Genomic DNA, 18,739 nt, shown 5'->3' with positions numbered 1-18,739 from the left:
TTATGGCTTTCTCATTAAGAATTCAAAAGAAACAAAATGGGTTTAACTGTAATTATACAACACAGTATTTAATTAGACATATTAGATATTTTTACTATAAATATTTTGCTATAGGAAACATCAACAAACCCCAATTTAAAAATCAGCAATCAAGAGACAGAGGGAATCTCAAATAAGTCATGGAGATTCAAAAAATGAAAAGGCTACAAACTGGAACTATTCCACAAATACTAGTCATACACAGGTGAAGCTGCTAGATACGCACGTGAGTTCCTCAGAACAACCTCATCTGATTGTGGAACCTATACTTCTAGTGACACTAATGTTCCAATCTAATGTTAAACTTTATAAGAGAAAACTGTAGTCTAGAGTTACTCAGTTGAACACATCATCACTAGCCATATGAGGCTATTTAAGTTCAAATTAATTTAAAAAAAAAACCTAAACTCCAGTTCCTCAGCGAAACTAGTCACATTTCAAATGCTCTATAGCCATACATGCCCTTCCAAGGTTGTGCTACTGGTAAAGAACTCGCCTACCAGAGACATGAGAGATGCGGGTTCAGTCCCTGGGTTGGAAAGATCCCCAGAAGGAGGGCACGGCAACCCACTCCTGTATTCCTTCCTGGAGAATCCCACAGACAGAGGAGCTTGGCCAGCTGCCATCCACAGGGTTACAGAGAGTTGGACATGACTGAAGCGACTTAGCATGAATGCATAGCTATATATGGCCACTGGCTACCATACTGGACAATGCAGGTCTAGAATATTTCTATCATTGCAGAAAGTTCTATTATACAGTGCTGGTCTAGCGATTACTTGATTTATCCATACAGCTAATGTGCCAGAACAAACTCTTGGTCCTCTTTCTACTATTTTACTTCCTTGAACAAGACTTCATTAATCACCTCGTTTCTGACTGATCACGTTGGCCTTTTGTTAAGTTCTGCTTACAAACATCCATTTGCTTCCCATAGGTAAATGAATTTTAAACTTTGCATGGAATTCAAAGTCTTCCACAATCTTACCTCAGTCTCTTACCATTTTCTGACATAAAAACACACTCCAGCTGACTGGTCTACTTGTTAAATATATTAATAAAACACAGTTTCACCTCCATTGACACTTCCTATGTCTTTTGTCTCTGCCTGAATACGCTCTTCTGCCTTATTTGCTCTGCTTCTTAGGCGCCACAGTGGTAAAGAAGCCCCCTGCCTCCTGCCGATGCAAGAGATGCAGGTTCAATTCCTGGGTCGGGAAGATCTCCTGGCGTAGGAAATGGCAACCCAAGGGATTTTCTTGCCCAGAAAATTCCATGGGCAAAGGAGCTTGGTGGGCTACAGTCCATGGGGTCAGCAAAGAATTAGGCACAACTCAACACACACACCCATGCCGCACTGCTCTGCTTATTTAAACTCCTACTACTCTTTGAGGCCCAACTCCCATCTCATGTCCACAAATCATCCTAGATCAGCAATTATAGATAAACTACTAAAAATTATTTCATACTTTTATATAGAAGTTAACAGTTTCTAAACATGTCACCTAAATATTTTACTGTCATTCTTTGCTAGAAAATGTGGGGGAAAAATTAAGCAGAGTCAAGGTAATCGAGAGAGTATGTAAGAGTGGTGCAGATCACAATTTTTAAAGATTGTTTACTTTTGGCTGTGCTGAAATCCCGTTGCTGCATTTGGGCTTTCTCTAGTTGCAATAAGCAGGAGCTACTCTCTAACTGCAGTGCACAGGCTTCTCATTGCAGTGGCTTCTCTAGTTGTGAAGTGTGGGCTCAGGAGCTGTGGCACATGGGTTTGCCCTGAGGCACGCAGGATCTTCCTGGAGCAGAGATCAAACCTGTGTCCCCTGCACTGGCAGGCAGATTCTTAACCACTGGACCACCTGGGAAGTGCCCCACAACAATTTTTTTAAGGGTGATGAGAACTAACTGAGAAGATGACACTTAAAGACTTGAGGGGAGTTAGCCATGAGGACGGAGAAGGCCATGGCACCCACTCCAGTACCCTTGCCGGAAAATCCCAGGGTGGAGGAACCTGGTGGGCTGCATGCAGTCCATGGGTCGCAAAGAGTCAGACTCGACTGGGCGACTTCACTTTCACTTTTCACTTTCATGCATTGGAGAAGGCAATGGCAACCCACTCCATTGTTCTTGCCTGGAGAATCCCAGGGACCGGGGAGCCTGGTGGGCTGCATGCAGTCCATGGGTTGCACAGAGTTGGGCACAACTGAAGCGACTTAACAGCAGGAGCAGCCATGAGGAAATCTAGCAAAAGAGCATCCAAGGGAAGGGCAACAGCCACTGCAAAGACTTAAGGTTGAATGTGCCTGATCTGTTCAAGGAATAGCCCAGAGGCCAGAATGAGGTCTAAGGGAAATGAGAAAGGAATATATGAGACAGGTCAGAATGTTATCAGCTCAGCTTGTGTAGGGCTTCACAGACCACTTTAAGAACTGACTTTTATTTCTAAGCGAGATGGGAAAACTTAGCAGGCTTAAGGGGCTTCTAAACAATATAGTTTAGAATCTGGATATTAGTCATTTAAAAGGATAATTCTAGTGTTAAGAATAGAATTCAGTTCAGTTCAGTCCCTCAGTCATGTCTGACTCTTTGCGACCCCATGGACTGCAGCATGCCAGGCCTCCCTGTCCATCACCAACTCCCTGGGTTTACTCAAACACATGTGCATCGAGTTGGTGATGCCATCCAACCATCTCATCCTCTGTCGTCCCCTTCTCCGCATGCCTTCAATCTTTCCCAGCCATCGGGGTCTTTTCAAATGAGTCAGCTCTTCGCATCAGATGGACAAAGTATCGGAGTTTCAGCTTCAACATCAGTGCTCCGAATGAACATTCAGGACTGATTTCCTTTAGGATACACTGGTTGAGAATGGAAAGAGACACATGTACCCCAATGTTCATCGCAGCACTGTTTATAATAGCCAGGACATGGAAACAACCTAGATGTCCATCAGCAGATGAATGGATAAGAAAGCTGTGGTACATATACACAATGGAGTATTACTCAGCCATTAAAAAGAATTCATTTGAATCAGTTCTGATGAGATGGATGAAACTGGAGCCGATTATACAGAGTGAAGTAAGCCAGAAAGAAAAACACCAATACAGTACACTAACACATATATATGGAATTTAGGAAGATGGCAATGACGACCCTGTATGCAAGACAGGAAAAAAGACACAGATGTGTATAACGGACTTTTGGACTCAGAGGGAGAGGGAGAGGGTGGGATGATTTGGGAGAATGGCATTCTAACATGTACACTATCATGTAAGAATTGAATCGCCAGTCTATGTCTGACACAGGATACAGCATGCTTGGGGCTGGTGCATGGGGATGACCCATAGAGATGTTATGGGGAGGGAGGTGGGAGGGGGGTTCATGTTTGGGAACGCATGTAAGAATTAAAGATTTTAAAATTAAAAAAATAAAAAACTAAAAAAATAAAAAATAAAAAAATAAAGAGGGGTCTCATGAGACCAAAAAAAAAAAAAAAAAGGATACACTGGTTGGATCTCCTTGCAGTCCCAGGGACTTTCAAGAGTCTTCTCCAACACCACAGTTCAAAAGCATCAATTCTTTGGCCCTCAGCTTTCTTTATAGTCCAACTCTCACATCCATATATGACTATTGGAAAAACCATAGCCTTGACTAGATGGACCTTGGCAAAGTAATGTCTCTGCTTTTTAATATGCTATCTAGGTTGGTCTGCAAGGAGATCCAACCAGTCCATCCTAAAGGAGACCAGTTCTGCGTGTTCTGTGACCCATGGACTGATGCTGAGGCTGAAACGCCAATACTTCGGCCACCTCACGCAAAGAGTTGACTCATTGGAAAAGACCCTGATGCTGGGAGGGATTGGGGGCAGGAGGAGAAGGGGACAACAGAGGATGAGATGCCTGGATGGCATCACTGACTCGATGCACATGAGTTTGGGTGAACTCTGGGAGATGGTGATGGACATGGAGGCCTGGCATGCTGTGATTCATGAGGTCGCAAAGAGTCAGACATGACTGAGCGACTGAACTGAACTAGGTTGGTAATAACTTTTCTTCCAAGGAGGAAGCGTCTTTTAATTTCATGGCTGCAATCACCATCTGCAGTGATTTTGGAGCCCCCAAAAATAAAGTCTGTCACTGTTTCCACTGTTTCCCCATCTATTTGCCATGAAGTGATGGGACTGGATGCCATGATTTTAGTTTTCTGAATGTTGAGCTTTAAGCCAGCTTTTTCACGCTCCTCTTTCACTTTCATCAAGAGGCTCTTTAGTTTTCTTCACTTTCTGCCATAAGGGCGGTGTCATCTGCATATCTGAGGTTATTGCTATCCAGCTTGTGCTTCCTTTGCCCAGCATTTCTCATGATGTACTCTGCATATAAGTTAAATAAGCAGGGTGACGATATACAGCCTTGACATACGCCTTTTCCTATTTGGAACCAGTCTGTTGTTCCATGTCCAGTTCTAACTGTTGCTTTCTGACCTGCATACAGGTTTCTCAAGAGGCAGGTCAGGTATTCTGGTATTTCTCTTTGAGAATTTTCCACAGTTTATTGTGATTCACACAGTCAAAGGCTTTGGCATCGTCAATAAAGCAGAAGAACAGAACAAGAAGAGTTAAAGATAGTAACATGGAGGACAGTTTAAAGGCGGCTGCAGTACCCTAGGAGAGAGATGATGATGGGCAAAAGGACATGTCTTGAAAGTAGAACTGACAGAAGTGACATGGATTCCAAGTGGATTCTGACCTGATTAACCAGAAGGCTGAAACTGCTGTCCACTGCAATGGAGAGGCTGTGAAAAGAATAAGTTTTAGGGAGAAGCTAAGAGCAGGGGTTCCCTTTAAATCTTAGGGGAGAATGTACATCCAAATACCCAAATGACAAGCACAGAATTCAGGAAAAAGTTTGGCCTAGAGATAAAATTTTGAGAAAAGTTGTTACCTGGATGGTGTGTAAAATCACAAGTAAGGATGAACTCGCCAAAGGAGTAAATAAAGAAGGGTAAGGACTGAGCCCTGTGGCACTCCATCCTTAAGCTACAGGGTTTACAGGAGGATCCAGTAAAGAAGACAGGGAAGGCAGAAGGAATCACACCTTCATAAGACAAAACCTGTTGGTCTATCCCATCAGTATTATGTTTTCACCCTTCCCCTAAGTATAAAAAACTGTATCTTAAAAAGTCAAGAGCAAGCAAACAGGGGCAAATTGGCAGGAGGAGTGAAGAATGACATGAGAGACAATAACAATGTATGTTACGGAATATAAACTATTTATTAGGCCTGTTCAGACTTGAGGGTATTAAAACACTTCCTCTGATATTTCTAAGAATGGATTAGCACTCCAAAGGAAGGGCTGTCTAATCTCTGATAGTCACAATAAATGATACAAAATAAAGATAAGCACAGATCTTTTTATTTTTGACTGTATATTAGTTTCCTGTGACAAATTACCACAAAGCGGGTGACATAAGACAACAGAAATTTATGTTCTCACAGATCTGGAGGCTAAAAGCCTCAAATCCAGCAGGGTTATAATCCCTTTTGGGGTGGCACAAGAGAATTTGTTCTTCACCTCTTACAGCCTCTGGTGATTACAAGCATCCCTTGGCTTGGGGCCACATCACTCCAATTTCTCTCACCATGGTCAAACTATCTCCACCTCTTCTGTTTATCGCCCTCTCTTTTGTCTGTCTGTAATTTCTCTCTGCTTTCCCCTTCTAAGGGCAACTTGTCATTGAATTTTGGACCCCTTGGATAGCTTGGGATGATCTCCTCATCTCAAGATCCTTAATTACATCTGCAAAGACTCTTTTTTCAAATAAGGTGTCATTCATGGGTTTGAAAGGTTAGCATGTGAACATATCTTTTTGAGGGCTACCACACAATCTACTGCAGGATTCCAGAAATTATCAGAAAAGTGTGTTATGTTTATGCAAAAAGTTAAGGGATGTTCATCTATAATTTTAATAAATCATTATTTTTAATGAAAGCATATGGCTATCAGGAGATATCTATTCGGTTTGGCTATGTATTTGACTTAGCTATATTTGGCTATGCATAATTGCTTACCAGGTAACCACTGCAACCACTAGTTTAGATAAAAGAATGAGTCATTGTGCTATACTGTACATATCCTGTGATGACAGAGTTATCTTCCCCATTTATATGCACGTAATCAGTTCCCACCATCTACTTCCAAAGGACTTTATTTCATGATTTTAAGGATGCCTATAAGAAGTGTTGGTTATTCATATAAATAAAAACTGAAGGATAAACTAGCTCAGGCAATATTTAAATAGATAAGAGGTTCAATATTTTGTTCTGGAGTAGACCTAGTCACCTCTCTTGACTCAATATAAGAGCATTTTGTATTGATTTATCCACTGTAACTTACTCCAGTGTGGGAGTCACCAGGACCTCCACATACAGTAGCCTCATGGGTACTTCTTCCTTCTGTTTTTACACTGAGATCTGCTATGACAAGTTATTAGTAATGAAAAAAATCTCTTTTTAACAATCTTGTCTGAGAAGTTAAATGTTTCAAAGACATGGTGTATGTGTGTGTGCATGCACACACATGCTCGCTGCTCAGTCATGTCAGGCTCTTTGCAACCCCATGGCCTGTAGCCTGCCAGGCTCCTCTGTCCATTGGATTTTGGAGTGGGTAGCCATTACCTTCCCCAGGGAATCTTCCCAACCCAGGGATTGAACTCACATCTCTTTCATTGGCAGGAGGATTCTTTACTAATTAGCTACCAGGGAACCTTCAAAGATATAATTTATACTAATAAAATGAAATAGATGATAGCATATTCTCCCTCATTTTATAAACAGGGAAAGTGAGGCAGAGTCACTTTGAGAAAGTTGTACGAACATAAGAAGTCAGGTATTTTGACTTTCAGTTCAACTCAGTAATTTCAATTCAATGATACGTGTGGTTCTGTATTTGGATTCAAAAGACATGTTAGAAAAAGAGTATCAAAAAGACCAAGGGATTTCTGTGCAAAGGAACAAACATTTCAAACAAAATATTCCTAGAGCTTTGCTGTCTAGTGTAACCACATAGTGGAGCAAAGACTTAGTATGAATAAAACAATGTAAAATCATTCATTAATACATGCTGAGATGGTATTTTGTATATGTTGTTTGAAATAATACATATTACGAAAATTAATTTCACCTGTTTCTTTTTACTTTTTTAATGTGACTAAAAGAAAATCTTTATGACTTACATTATATTTTCATTAGACAGCCCTACTATAGGTATGATATAATTACATTATACATACTTTATCCAGTTAGCAAATATTTAATCCAACATCTATCACTGTCAGGCCTTATGCTAAGTGCTGAGACTTAAAGAATAAACAAAGACAATGGTCCCTGCCATGACAGAGTTTACATTATCTCTTACCTTTCACTACACATGTCGTATGTATTATCTCACTTATGGTAATGCATAAGAATAACAGAACACCATTTGGGGAGCAAATGCCAATACCTGACTTAAAAATCACAAAATATGAATCATTAGTACATTTATAGTATTGGTCATCTATTTTTGAGATATATTACTTACATTATTATGTAAGTATTCACGGGTCTCCAGAGAGGACAGAGGTTGAAAATGTTAAGTGTACATAATTTTAAGAGGCTGAGTTCAGATTTTTGGACAGAAGACCAAGTTTTAAAGTTTTCTTTCAGCTTCAACAAATCAGGCTGATTTCTGAGGATTTTGTGTCAAAATTCAACGCACAAATTTATTTGAGGACTTAAACAACTCTTGGTTTTGTCCTACTAAGACTTTCACATAAAAAACTATCATATAGAAATTTAAAAAAAATTAACAAGTAGCATTTCTTGAGTACATGACTTTTAAAACAAAATATTAGGTACCATCAACAGGACAAAAATGTATAATGTTTTCTAGGCTAATAACTTTCAAGAAAATGTTACTAATAAACAAAATAATTGTTCAGGTTTTATTGACAGCTACAAAGAGCAAGCAGAAACTACTTTATCAAAAAGTGTTAATTTTTCTTAATACTGAAAGTATTACCAACATACCATAGCTATTGAGAAACAAAGTTTCCAAGTTTGAAACACCCAAAATGATTTCACTGATGTTTTTGGTTGAAATCTACCATCACCTGAAATATAGATGTGTTTAGAAAAGGAATACTATCCCTCGGTTTTAGCTGTGCAGGTGTGGTTATATATAGCTGCTTCAAGGTGATACAACGCTATATATACAAACTGATACCTCATAACTTAAAAACTAAAAGGCCAAAGAAAAATAATAATTACTCTGGACTGAAAAAAAAAATTACCTAAGGAAAATTTAGCTGATCTCCATAAGTAAAATAACATTTTGCTTTTAAAAAAGATCAAACCCAAACCTTTAAAGTACTTCATATATGATCATGAGTCCTTTCAGACCATCATTAAACTACTAGTGCTAGTTTGCCATATACAATGCAAATACAATCAAATATAAAGTTAGAAATGCAACTTTGCGGGGGGGGGCTTCAGTCCAAAATGGCCTAATTTTTATATGGGCCTTAAATAATACAAGATCATAAAGCTAGGTAAGGAGGAAAACAACCTGAGTTTGACAATCAATTGTCACTTGTCAGAAACATCAGAAAAACAAATAAGAATTATCTAAGATTTCCTTTATAACCTGAGTAGAGAAGAAATGGAAGAAGGCAATTCAGATATAAATGCGACAAAATTTATCCCCAGCTTACTTTCTGCCTAGCACCTGACTAAGGACTTTTACATGTTATCACAAATATTTGTTCCTTCTCCTCTTTGGAAAATTCAGGAAACTACATTTCAATCCTCAGTGCCCTCCAAACTGGGGAGGGGTAGGGGAAGGGTGGGCAGGGATGATGAGAAACCAAAGAATTTCTGCGATAAGTGTAAGTGCTTTAAAATCAGAACCTGCCATAATATACAAGAGATTCTTTCAAATGTTAAGTTTGATTCAAATTACCTATATTTAATTCCATCTAACAACCCCATGCAAATAATATCTTTCAATCTGATCCCATTAAAGAGAGGCGACCCCACGTGTCTTAATCAACAACTACAAAAATATTACAACTTCCTCTATTTCAAATTTGTGATGTGCATTTATTTATTTTCCACTAAAATGCTGAAGTAGCTTTATAAATAAACACTTAGCATCTTTCACATATTAAGTAGGAAAAAAACATTGTTTCATTTAATCTAGTAAAAAGGCACCAAAAATTCTATAAATACCACCAAAATTTTAAAAATTCCAATACTGGTCTAAAGACAGTAAAATTGGGCTGTTCTTTATATAAACTCTAATGATCAGGTGAAGCACCATCCAAAGGAAACACCAATATTTCAAATAGCTACTATCTGAAGACTAAAAATTGAGCTGTGTTTCAACTCCTAAGATAATCTTACAGTTTTAAAATATAACCTTACTGGAATCCTCCTGGAAGTCACAGATACTGAAAAACTACCAACCCACTCCCATATTCTTGCCTGGAGAATCCCCATGGACAGAGGTGCCTGGTGGGCTACAGTCCATGGGGCCACTCACAAACAGTCCGAGAGGACTGAGCTACTAAGCACACACACTAACAATAGTTGGCCAAATGTAATTTTTCCTCAGAAAGACCCTTTGTTAAGATATTAAAACAGTTCCTGAGGATATATGAAATTTAAATTTCAGTTACACTGTATACGATAATAAAAAGAGGAATAAAGCTAACAAATAGGGGTTTTGTTGTTGTTGTTATTGCTGTTGCATAATCTGGTTCATTTATTAAGTCCCAAGACTCTAAAAATCTTTACTATGGAATTGTAAGTAGCAGACAACGAACATCTGAAAAGAAGTGTTAACAATAGATCATCGCCATTTTCTAAATAGAAATATTTACATTTTGATTCAGTTCTGACAGCTGGGTGTTAAGGAAGCATAAACTGGCAAATACGGTAAAAATGGCTTGACTTATAAACCGAAGTGGAAAGATGCTTATTAAGATGGTTAATGCAAAACTGAAAATGAAACGGGCATACCATCAGACTTCACATAACAAAATGGGTCAAGGAATTCAGTTAAAATAAAAAAATACATATGTATAAATAAAAACAGTCATGTTCTTACCCCACCCCCAACCCCCAAAAAAAGGAATGGAAAGGAAAAATCAGGAACATTTTAAAGCAACCGATCAGAGGAAAGAATTGCTTTATTCCTCCACTGTTTACTAACATTTAACACGAGCATTTGCAGCCAACACCTGGGTTTGAAAATTGCAGCAGCATTTAAACGCTGTCCTTTCTAACGTCCACCCAACAGGACTTTCAGCAACATTTTGAATAGTAAATATTAACCAGAATAAAGCATCGTTCATATATTTCTATCTTCAAGAGCTAATGGGGAAAAAAAAATAAGATCTTTTTTCCTCCCATATATAGCCATTCTTTTCCCTCTTTTATTTACTGCCCTTGTCTCGAGGTTAATGAACCCTAAACTTACTTTCCTTCCTATTAATGAAAGGGGGTGGGGAACGACAGAGGGGAATAAAAATGATAGGAAAAACTGGAAATTAAAAACAGTGGCATTACTTGCTGGATGAAGACAGAGAAGTCTCTCAAGGTTTAGCATGAAGAAGACAATCCTGGAAGACACCCTCGTAAGATATACTTTATCCCAAGGCCACACCAGTTTTCGTCGGTTTAATTTCTGCTTTTGCAGGGGGTGGCCGTCCCCCGGATGAACGTTCCCCGGGGCATGCCTCTCTCTTTTCCCCGGGGGGCCCCCGGCTGCACCGGGTGTGGGGGGTGGGGGTGGGGTGGGGGGCGTTGGCCCCGGCTCCGAATTTTGCAGTGAGGCCCGGAAATCGGTCCCGTTAAAGCCGATTTCACCCATCAGGAATGCGCTCCGCCCCCGCCCCCGCCTCCCCGCCGCTGCTGCCCTCCGCGTCGCCTGCTCCGGGGGGCCGGGGAAGTGCTGGAGGGGAGCGCCGCCTCCACCCCCGTCACAACACCGCCGGGTCGGCCGCCGTCGCCCCAGACTGCCAGGGCCAAGAGGACAGGGCTTGCGGGGCGGATCCCAAGCCTCGCCTCCCGCCCGCGCGGCCGCCAGCGCCGGGGCCGAGCCGGGGGGACGCGCGGATCCAGCGTGAGGCCTGACCCCCAACCAGCCCTCACCAACCCCCCCCCGCCCCGGCGCCGCCCGGGCCCCGCCGCGCAAAGCGCGAGAAGGGGCGCCTCTCCCGTGGGATTTCCGAGTCCATTTCCGTCCCAGGGAGCGGCCGCAGAGTCCCGCGTCGGAAACGGGAGCCGCGCCCCTGCCCTCCGGCTCCCGGGTGCAGCCTTCCCCCCCTCACCCCACCCCGGACCCGCCCGTACCTTCAACTCCTCGGCAGGGCTCAGGGCTGCGGGCGAGCAGGCCCATCTCCCGGCGGCGGCGGCGGCGGCCAGAGGCAACACGGAGGAGGGTTCCTCAGAGCCGCCCAGGCGCCTCTCAGCTGGGGCGGGAGGAACGCAGAGGAGGGGTCCCGACGGCCGCTTTCCCGAACTCCTCCTCCGCAGTTCTGTCTTGACGGCGGTTCCCGGGAATCAGCGCCGCAACTGCCATTCTCTCCCCCCGGCCCCGCTTCCCTCAGCCCCCGCTGTCTCCGCCCCCTCCTCCCACTCCTTCCTCCCGCCCCCTCCCCGCCCAGCCGCGCCTCGCCCCGCCCCGGAGCGCCGCCCGCGTGCCTTGCGTCATGGCGTCACGCCCACCCCGGCCCGTCGCTGGACGCACGGGGACGCGGGCGTTCGCTCGCGGGCGTTCGCTCTCGCACGTTCGCCCGGTTACCCTCACGCGAGCGTCCCGCCTGCGGCTCGGGTGGTCGGGAGTGTGGCGCTCCCGCCACCTCCTGGTTGACCTCCGCCCGAGGCCGTCAGCGGCCCTTCCTGCCCCTCAGCCCGTAGGACTTCTCCCGGGCTGTGGGGCAGGTGTCTCAGGACCGGTGTCGGGGGGTGGGTTGGGGGCTTGCGTAAAAGCCGCTCTCGAGGTGTAGGGAGGTGATGGACTTGGGGACCTCCCGGCTTTCGGCGTTCCGCACGCCGTTATTCAGTCCTTTTGTTTTCTCGCGGTTCACCTGCTAGAGTGGCAAATCCCAGGGAGAGCAGGGAGGGGGTGCTGCAGCGAGCTGCTTCGCTCTGCTGGAGGAAACGTCCTCTCAGAGTTCCCCCTCTCACCTTCTTTTAATAGAGCGCGGGCACTGCTAAAAGCAGCGCTTCTTAGCCACAATTTAACACCCTGTGTGAGGGTTCGGAGAATATATACATACCACTTACCTCTTTTTTTTTTTCCCCACCTCTTTGTAATCACGAAGTCGCTTAAGTATTCAGAATTCACATTTCAGTCCTATTTGATACCTTCTAAATGACTTTAATCCACTTTTTCTGTCCATCCCGTCCTAAAAGCTAGTCATACCCGCTTTGAATTTTTTAACCTCCACATGACTGGTTATCAGTTCTTAGCTGAATAAACATTCAGGCCTTTCCTTCCTAGCTGATTTCAAGATTCAGTCACCCTTTGGAATACTGAGAATAGGGATGTGATACATGCTGGACAGTGTGTCTTTTTGCCATCTGTTACTTAACTAAATATATCACCCTATCAATCTTTGTTTTAGTGTGCCCGATTAGACACAAAGGAGCAGTCGTCTTTCAGAGCGTACTTGGTATCTTTGGTAACCCAGTAAATGTTTACCAATTACAAAACTAAGCAATCTAGGCAGTTTAGGTCTAAGTATCTTTGACCACAAATCTTGAAGTAATCATGGATATGTTCGTTTTCATTTATCCAATGTTTTAAAGCTGTTATATATTCCTTTCAGTGCTATTTGAAGGCTGCCAGCAATTTATTAAGTGGAATAGTTTAAGCCTATAGGTAGCACAAGAATAGTAAGTTAAATGGATTTATAGAATTGAAACCGCGGTGTCTTTCAGGGGCTCGGAAGAGCTCTGGTGCTATATAGTTCTTATGTCTCAGCGCAGAAAAGAATTGAGAGGCAAAGTGATAGACAAATGATTTATTAGCGTAGAAAACCAATGAGGTTTAGAAGTGGCAGATGAGAAATGCTGTGCCCTGAGAACTTACTGGGCTACTTTTCATAATCAAAGAAAAACTGGGGAGGAGGAGAAGAGCTTCTTTGTCTTTCCTGAGTGGATGCTGTGCTTCCATCATCATCAACTCCTCCTCGTTATTCAGGAGAGTTTTCTTATCCCTGCATGGTCAAGCTAGGTGCACTAATTACTGTTTTGATGTGTATAGAGAACATGACCTGGGGATCATTAACTTACTGTGCTCGCTAGGCAGTATGTGGCTCTCATGCCACCATTGTTTTGTTTTTTGGACGTCTGTCTAGTGTTTCTGCTGCATGGTTTTGTTGCTAGGCAAGCCTGCTTGGTTTTGTGGTTCAGCAAACCTGCTTTCTTGAGTAATCATTAACTTACAAGGGTTTCCCATATTTTTTCTACTTATAGTCCCCTAAGTGGGATTAACCATTTAATCACCTACTTTGTCCTTTTACTCTGTCCCTGCCAGAATGGTACCCACACATTATATAATTCTTCTTGTAATTATGTCAACATGTTGAGCAACATTGCAGAACAGATGGGGCATTGGCTTGGAAGGGAGTTTTGAGTAGAGAGGCTCTGCAGAGTGGGAATGGTCTTGTGTTCTAATTGTCACAGCTTCCGGAGATGCCTTTTCCTGCATTTCTTGTTGTTTAGTTGCTCAGTCTCTGACTTTTACGATCTCATGGACTGTAGTCTGCCAGGCTCCTCTGTCCATGGGATTTTCTGGGCAGAATTATTAGAGCGGGTTGCCATTTCCTCCTCTAGGGGATCTTCCCAACCCCGGGAGCAAACCCATGTCTCCTGCATCTTCTGCACTGCAGGTGGATTCTTTATTGCTGAGCCACCAGGGAAGCCCTGTTCTTCACTAAGAAAGTGTAAATCTATTAAACAATCTATTGAAAAGCTCCACTCAAATCTCCCGAAGCAGTTCAAATTTAGCCTGTCCAAGACATAATTTGCTATCTTTTTCTCAAAACTTGCCTCTATCTTTTACCCAGGACCATGCCAGAAATCTAGGATTCTTCCTAGGCACCCTCTTTTTGATCAGTTGCAATTCATAATTAACCACCAAGTCCTGCTTATTGTGTGTTCTAAACAGCCCTGCACTCACCCTCTCTTCTATATCCCCTTTCTTCATTTGGAGCAGTGGTTTCAACTTTGGCTGCATGTTTGAATCTCCTGCAGAGTTTTTAAAAATCCTAATGTCCAGGATGCATCTACCAATTAAATCAGGAGTACTGAGGATGGCACTCAAAAGTTTTAAAACTCTCCAGGTGATTCCAATGCAGAATCAAAATTGAAATCCAGTGCTCAGTTCAGTTCAGTTCGGTCGCTCAGTCGTGTCCAACTCTTTGCAACCCCATGTGCTAGGGCTTCATAATTTCTCAATGGATTACTGGAAGAAGTGTAATAATTTTTGGCATTCTCTCTTCTTTACCTACTCTCTTCCAATTTATTCAGTATTAATTCAGTAAATACTTTTTGGGTGCCTAGTATATCAGGCAGAGGGTTTTGCTATTATAGAAAGTAGGACTATAGCAATGAAAAAGGTCTTGCATCTGTTCTCATGGAACACATATTCTGGGGGCAGATTTGGGGAAGGTAGAATAAATAACAAAAAAGACATAAAAGGAAATAAATTTACCAGAGTAATATAGAAACCAGGGAGGTTGTTACTTCAGTTTGGGGTATCAAACTAAAGTCCACTCCTCTGACATTTGAGCTGGTTTCTACAAGATAAGGAGGAAAACAAATTAAGGGCTGGGGAAGGCAGAGAGAACAGCAGATGCAAAGTTTCTAGCAAGACAATCTTGCCAAGTTCAAGGCAACTAGACAATATAGAATCCTCCTGCAATGCAGGAGATGTGGGTTTGATCCCTGGGTCAGGAAGATCCCCTACAGAAGGGAATGACTGGCTACCAACTCCAGTATTCTTGCCTGGAGAATCCCGTGGGCAGAGGAGCCTGGCGGGCTATAGACCATGGGGTCGCAAAGAGTCAGACACAACCAAGAGACTAACACACCCACACACAAAGGCTAAAGTATAGTAAGAGGGAATATGATGTAGGTTTAGAGAGGCAAGGAGTCAGATTATTAAGACCTTTTAAGATCATGATAAGAATTCTAAATATTTGGGGCAGTGTGTGATGAAAAACAATAGATTAAGTGGAGTGACCCCCAACTTACCTTTGGAAAAGATCACTGTCCTTGTTTTTGTGGATCAGATTATAACAGAACTAGAATGGAAACAGAGCTCTTAGGAAGCTACTACCAGAATTCAGGAAAGAAGTCATTGTTCTTTGGACCAAGGTGGAGACAAAAAAGGATGGTTTTGGTATTTGTTTTAGAGGAAGAATTGATAAGACTTGCTTGGAATGGAGTAAAAGTAGGGAATGAGAGAGAGAGCAGTGAGGTAACAATAATAACTCCTATATATTGAATACATATTACATGACAGGCACTATTTTAAGTGCTTTATAAGTATTAGGCCATTTAATTATAAGAGTCCCAAAAGGTAGGTGCTATTAATATACCATTAACAAATGAGGATCTGAGGCTTAAGAGGTTAAGTCATTAGCACAAAGTTACATAGCTGATAAATGGCAGAGCTGAACTTTGGACCATGCAGGCTGTCCAGCTCCAGAGCTCCTAACCTTCCCCCACCTCTACCCCAGCCCCCTCCATTGGTGACACAAAGTGAAAATTTCTTTAGCCACACAAAACTGCTCGCACAAAACCTGTCTCCTTTCTCCCTTGGCTCCTTCTCTGGCTCTCTGACACTTAAGCATCTACTTTTCTCTGCATTTGCTATCTATTCTGCCTAGAACGCCCCCTCCCTTCTCTCCATCTGCCTCAATATATCAACCATCACTGGTCCTTACAGGCTAAGCTAAGCACATCTTCTCTGGCTCCACAGCAACCCTTACATCTATAACTTTCTGTGTAAAGCACTCATTTTTATTTGTAGGTCTTTTCCACTAAACTCTGAAGTCAGGTAGCTTATTTCCTGACACATAAGGAAGAGGGGAAGGAAGCAACCAATGATGCCTAGCCATGCGCACATGGCATGCCTTCCCTGGGCAGTGGGAGATACAAACACGGTTAAAGCATTGTCCCTGCTTTCAGGAAACTTGTAAATTTGGCAAGGAAACAGACACATAGAAAATCACTCTTAATACAAGGACCCAAAGAGTGATAAAAGCGTGTAGGAGCACTGGACAGGACTTTGGAGGGAAGAAGCTCCGCTTTAGCATCGTTTTATTGGGAAAAAAATGCAACCAGGAAGGGGATCCTGGGCACTTTGTTCTCCATCGTCATTTAATATGGCTTGGGGAGGCAGTCTTGGGACCTCAGCCAGGAAGACTTGGAGATTCTTAGTTGACACAGTTGATTCACTGGAATGTGCCACTTCCTGCCTCCTCACTCTCATCTGTCCTTTTGTGAATACATATATTGATTTCCAAATTGTTTCAGTTTCTTCCTGGCAGGGTCACAGAAATGTCTTCTTAGACAGTTCCCTTCTTTTATTCATCAGTGAGGCTTTAGAGCCTTGGTTCTAGCTGCTTACCGAACGTCTGTGACCCACAATGTGGGGCCCAGTGTGTGAGGCTGTGAAGAGAGTGCCAGGAACGTAGACCACACTGTGCACGCTGCCTTGAGGATGTGCTTCCCAGCGGCCCTGCTAACGCACCCCACCATCAAACAGTGAAAACAGGACCTACCCACTATGTTGTTCTGTAAGAGTCCCTTGGACTGCAAGGAGATCCAGCCAGTCCATCCTAAAGGAAATCAGTCCTGAATATTCATTGGAAGGACTCATGCTCAAGCTGAAACTCCAATACTTTGGCTACCTGATGCGAAGAACTGACTCCTTGGAAAACACCCTGATGCTGGGAAAGATTGAAGGTGGGAGGAGAGGGGACGACAGAGGATGAGATGGTTGGATGGCATCACCGACTCAATGGACATGAGTTTGAGTGAACTCCAGGAGTTGGTGATGGACAGGGAGGCCTGGCGAGCTACAGTCCATGGGATCACAAAGAGTCAGACACGGCTGAGTAACTGAACTGAACTGAACCCCACTTTGTTGTTCTCAGGATTAAATGAGTAAATGCAGATACAGTACTTGGGCTTGGCACACAGTAAATCGTCAGTAAGTGTTAGCTACTATTACCAGGTAAGGGGAAGCTCATTAGAGTGGGAGATAGTCCTGTTAGGATTTTAAAACTGAGGTCATCTGTGTCCCAGCTTGGGTGGTTCTCTTAACTGTTAGGACCATATAGAGAATCCAGAAAGAGAGGGCCTTTTCTCTTCCAAGTTGAGAACCGAGGCCTCTCACTGGAAAAGTCCTTCGGGTGGCTGAAGGCTGAGTGGTTGTGAGCTACCTGTCCCACTGCTCTGCCTCTTACACCTGACCTTGCACAGGGGAGCTGGCATGGTATCGTCTCCAAATCCCACCCAAGATACCTTTCCTTGTGGGAAGGCTAGACTCCCCAAAGGACTGTTCAATCAGTTTTTGTGGTGGTATTTCTCAAAGTCTCTGATGGTCAGAACCATCATTACTAGAATCACCTGGGATACTTACTAAGCTAGATTCCTGGGCGGTCCTGGAATCTACTTCTTAACAAGCTCCCTAGATAATTCATATCACATGTTTGAGAACTGTAGCTTACATGCTTCAGCCATTATGACAACATTCCAACTTCAAGCAGTTTTCTTCTATTAGATCTCTCGTTGGGCCCTTCAGAAAGGACTGTATCTCTTTCCTCTTCGTGGTATCTATTCAGTTACCTGAAACCTGATTCATTCTCCCTCCTACCCATTATCCAAATGTGCCATTTCCTTTAACCGTTACTTGCTGGAGACTGGATTCTCAGGGCACCATCATCCATTGCTTACTTCAGTCTTTCGTGATTATTTTCCCCGTTTGGCTGACTCCTAAGCAAGCTGACTGCGTGCTGCTGACCTGGACCATAGTCCCTGAGTCCTCTATGACTTGAGCTGGTTAGACTCCATGTTGGACAGAATTAGTTTGGCTGGCTAGGTCCATAGTCGTGGGCTGCAATGGGAGCAGGATGTCAGTGGATGATAGGCAAGGACTTAGTGTAATTGTATATCCCAGTTGGCTCAGGACACTCCTGGCCTGCTACCTGTGTGTGAGCTTAATTAATAGTACCACCTTTCACTCTTGAAGGGTTCTGGGTTAGGCAATGAACTGTATGGTCATCTTGGTGATAAGCCTCATGTCAAGACCATCGGTTGCATTGCTGTAGCCCCTGAATTGTGCCTAGACTACCACCTTCCTACCTTCCCATCCTCCAGTCCCATGCCATAGTTCCTTTTCTTCCCTCCAATTACTTAATGAACTTGCTTTGGTATCATGCTTTGGGCCTACATTAAGGGATTTATAAGAAAGCACCATGAAATTTGTTGCTGTATTTACACTTACAATCTCTGGAAAATGTTTTTCTTTAGTTTTAGCACCTGGTATAGTCATGTTTCCCTTGTTTATTATACCCATTTGTTATGTCTTCTGGATATCCAGTTGTGGGATTGAAAGTATTTTGCTTGGCTGTGAGGAAGCTT

General features: G+C 43.0%; 1 protein-coding gene across 5 annotated transcripts in view; it reads right to left on the bottom strand.

The window, feature by feature from the left end:
* The window catches only part of RNF19A (ring finger protein 19A, RBR E3 ubiquitin protein ligase), a 57,847-nt gene extending 45,601 nt beyond the window's left edge, over window positions 1-12,246 (bottom strand). For 4 of the 5 annotated variants that reach the window (XR_011259055.1, XM_069600494.1, XM_069600495.1 and 1 more), the window contains exon 1: window positions 11,429-12,246. The gene's annotated coding sequence lies outside the window, so the exon portion shown is untranslated. The remainder of the gene's footprint in view (window positions 1-11,428) is intronic. The other variant, XM_069600496.1, reaches the window with a different exon arrangement.
* Between the last annotated feature and the right edge of the window lie 6,493 nt (window positions 12,247-18,739).

This window comes from Ovis canadensis, chromosome 9, assembly GCF_042477335.2.
Source record: "Ovis canadensis isolate MfBH-ARS-UI-01 breed Bighorn chromosome 9, ARS-UI_OviCan_v2, whole genome shotgun sequence".
In the NCBI taxonomy this organism is placed as follows: Eukaryota; Metazoa; Chordata; class Mammalia; order Artiodactyla; family Bovidae; genus Ovis; species Ovis canadensis.
Note: the sequence above shows the minus strand (reverse complement) of the source record. Positions and strands in the feature narration are given on the sequence as shown.